The 3,991-nt window shown below is 41.1% G+C and overlaps 1 pseudogene; it reads left to right on the top strand.

Annotated features, from left to right (window-relative positions):
- Window positions 1-1,785: 1,785 nt before the first annotated feature.
- Window positions 1,786-2,975, top strand: LOC100935989 (hsc70-interacting protein-like; annotated as a pseudogene).
- The last annotated feature ends 1,016 nt before the right edge of the window (window positions 2,976-3,991 follow it).

The raw sequence follows: 3,991 nt of genomic DNA, 5'->3' as shown, positions 1-3,991 counted from the left end.
CTGGGTTTCTACCTTATTTAGGAGACACTAGCAATTTCATTAATAAAGTTTTTTGTTGTCACTTGACAAAGGAACAATACACTGACAGACTAAGCCCATGATAGCTTCTATCAATCAAGCACTTAGGGAAATCAGAAATGACAATGAAACCCACTGCATTAAATAACCCATGGTGCTGGGAGTTAATCAGAAATCTGGTGTTGTCGAAAATAAATGAGTTTTTAATAAATTAGATTTGAGAAATACAAGTTGTGGATTAGGAGTCTGTGTGGAGGCAGCTTCTGATTCATTGGGAAATCCACAGGGGGCAACTGCTACTAAAGTTGATGGGAAAATATGCTTGTTCCTCGGAAGAGAAGAGAGAGAAGTTTGTTCAACTGTGTACTTCTCTCTTGCCCATTCCCGCATTGGCAGGCCAGATCATTCCTTGAGGCCCTTTGATATTCAACAAAGAAAAATTTGTCTTATATAGGCTCTTACACTCTCCACCTGCTTTCCATCTTAGATTTAAATTGCCTGAAGTTTTAGAGTAAATTATTTAAAGTAGGATGGCACTCAATCATGATTAAATTAATCAATTTACTTTGTTTGGAGACATTCAATTAATAACCTACAATAGGCATTGTACCTATTCTACTCTACCTGGTCTGGTGTACCTGGTCCCTGGGACCCTAACAGTCAATTAGATTTAATTAAAGGTAACACACCAAGTGACTACTGTGTGTGAGATATTATGCTGAGTATGGGGAATACAAAATTGCCAAAGCTCCCCCAGGATCTTAGAATCTTATAGGGGAAACTGGATTTGATTGCAAAGCAAGGTGTTCTGAGTGCTCAGGTGAAGTTATAAATTGCTCTAGAAAAGCAGAGGAGGGCCAGAAAATTCTAGTTTAAGGGGTTTGGGAAGACTTTGCAAATAAAGTGGAATTTAGTGGATGCTAGAGGACGACTAACTAAATCACAATTGCTGAGGGACAGGTTAACAGCATTTTAAGCTGATGGAACAGTAGGGACAAACACTAAGAGGGAGTCTTGAAAGTAAAGGACATGTTTGAAAATTGTGATTCATTCATTTATCCCACAAGCATTGAGTACCCACTCTAATTCAGCAAGTGCATAATGTAGTTGCTGACCTGAAGTGCAACGTCGAGGCGGGAATATCGGAGGGGGTGAGGCAAGGGAAAAGTGTAGGACTAGAGTCTGAAGGCCCTTGTGTTCATAAGAGTTTATATAAAATGTATAGTTTTATTTTGTTTAATGTTGTTTTCATAAATGGGGTTATACTGAGCCTATTCTTCTGTCACTTTTTTTTTCATTTAATATGTCTTAAAGATATTTCTATGTCCATACCTGTAAGATTGTCTCTCTCTCTCTTTTTTTTTTTTTTTTGAGAAAGAGTTTAGTTCTTGTTGCCCAGGCTGGAGTGCAGTGGTGTGATCTCAGCTCACTGCAACCTCCATCTCCCGGGTTCAAGAGATTCTTCTGCCTCAGCCTCCTGAGTAGCTGAGATTACAGAGGCCTGCCACCACACCCAGCTACTTTTTTGTATTTTTAGTGGAGACGGGGTTTCACCATGTTGGCCAGGCAGGTCTCGAACTCCTGACCTCAGGTGATCCACCCACCTCGGCCTCCCAAAGTGCTGGGATTACAAGCATGAGCCACCGTGCCTGGCCAATTGTCTCATTTAAAAAAAAATTTCAGCCCCTTCTGCACAGTCACGCCGAGCCAGCGCCTGGGCCTAGAAGCGGGCCGCAGCCCCCCAGCTTCGCCCATCACCTCCCTACCATGGACCCCCGCAAAGTGAATGAGCTTCAGGCCTTTGTGAAAATGTGTAAGCAGGATCCAAGCATTCTGCACACCGAGGAAATGCGCTTCTAAGGGAGTGGGTGGAGAGCATGGGAGGTAAAGTACCACCTGCTACTCAGAAAGCTAAATCAGAAGAAAATACCAAGGAAGAAAAACCTGATAGTAAGAAGGTGGAGGAAGACTTAAAGGCAGACGAACCGTCAAGTGAGGAAAGTGATCTAGAAATTGATAAAGAAGGTATGATTGAACCAGACACTGATGCTCCTCAAGAAATGGGAGATGAAAATGTGCAGATAACAGAGGAGATGATGGATCAGGCAAATGATAAAAAAGTGGCTGCTATTGAAGCCCTAAATGATGGTGAACTCCAGAAAGCCATTGACTTATTCACAGATACCATCAACCTGAATCCTCGCTTGGCCATTTTGTATGCCAAGAGGGCCAGTGTCTTCGTCAAATTACAGAAGTCAAATGCTGCCGTCCGAGACTGTGACAGAGCCATTGAAATAAATCCTGATTCAGCTCAGCCTTACAAGTGGCAGGGGAAAGCACACAAACTTCTAGGCCACTGGGAAGAAGCAGCCCATGATCTTGCCCTTGCCTGTAAATTGGATTTTGATGAAGATGCTAGTGCAATGCTGAAAGAAGTTCAACTTAGGGCACAGAAAATTGCAGAACGTCGGATAAAGTATGAGCGAAAATGTGAAGAGCGAGAGATCAAAGAAAGAATAGAACGAGTTAAGAAGGCTCGAGAAGAGCATGAGAGAGCCCAGAGGGAGGAAGAAGCCAGACGACAGTCAGGAGCTCAGTATGGCTCTTTTCCAGGTGGCCTTCCTTGGGGAGTGCCTGGTAATTTTCCCGGAGGAATGCCTGGAATGGGAGGGGGCATGCCTGGAATGGCCGGAATGCCTGGACTCAATGAAATTCTTAGTGATCCAGAGGTTCTTGCAGCCATGCAGGATCCAGAAGTTATGGTGGCCTTCCAGGATGTGGCTCAGAACCCAGCAAATATGTCAAAATACCAGAGCAACCCGAAGGTTATGAATCTCATCAGTAAATTGTCAGCCAAATTTGGAGGTCAAGTGTAATGCCCTTCTGATAAATAAAGCCCTTGCTGAAGGAAAAGCAACCTAGATCACCTTATGGATGTCACAATAATACAAACCAGTGTGCCTCTAACCTTCTCATCAAGAGAACTGGGGTGCTTTGAAGTTAATCCCTACCCCTCTCCCCCAAATGCAGCTGAAGCATTTTATAGTGGTTTGCCATTAGGGTATTCATTCAGATAATGTTTTCCTACTAGGAATTACAAACTTCAAACACTTTTTACATCTTCAAAATATTTAAAACAAATTTAAAGGGTCTATGAATTCTTATATTTTTCTTTACTAATCATTTTGGATTTTTTTTCTTTGAATTATTGGGCAGGGAATATACTTACGTATGGAAGATTACTGCTTTAATTTGAGTGAAATAAAAGTTATTAGTGCGAGGTAAACATAACTCATTTGAGGATAAAGTTTGTGTTGGATATCTGGTTCCTGATGCATTTTGACTTGTCCTTTTAAATGCTTTATCTTTTTCTTTAAAGATTTATTTCAATAAAACTAATTGGGACCACCCGTATTTCAGTAGGACCTGGGTAGGGATTGGAAGTGCTTGGCAGGGCAGCAGCAATCTTGCTGTGTTTGATATAACATGCATCCTTGGGCAGGTTGCCCTTAAATCTTACACTGTGGTGAAGGGATGATTTTTTTGTAATGCTGCAGTAGAGTTGGAGTACTTAGTTCTCTTGTTGTCCAGTATATCTAATAAGTGTTTCATATTATTTCCATGTACGGGAAATAAGGGAGTACTTTTCTTTTTCTATTTCTATGCTTAAAATTCTCTTTCGTAGTCAAAAATTGCCCAACTCTGTGTTTGCTTTCTGCTTGTTACATTTTTCTCCCTTACTTTTCTTGAGCTAAAGACAGGCTTTTTCCACCAGCATCATCACTGCTATCATCATTAACAGCATAATTATACTAGCATATTTAATGCTGAGTTTAATTTAATATGTAATACATATGGTAATTGTAGGGTAATACCCACAACAACTGTAGTTTCTTACTTGGCCAAGAGAATGCTTATTTAAGTGTTAGACTTCCATTCTGGCAAAATCTTGCCATATCAGAAGACATTGGAA

This window comes from Pongo abelii, chromosome 6, assembly GCF_028885655.2.
Source record: "Pongo abelii isolate AG06213 chromosome 6, NHGRI_mPonAbe1-v2.0_pri, whole genome shotgun sequence".
In the NCBI taxonomy this organism is placed as follows: Eukaryota; Metazoa; Chordata; class Mammalia; order Primates; family Hominidae; genus Pongo; species Pongo abelii.
The sequence above is the reverse complement of the archived record's forward strand: the minus strand, read 5'-3'. Positions and strand labels throughout refer to the sequence as shown.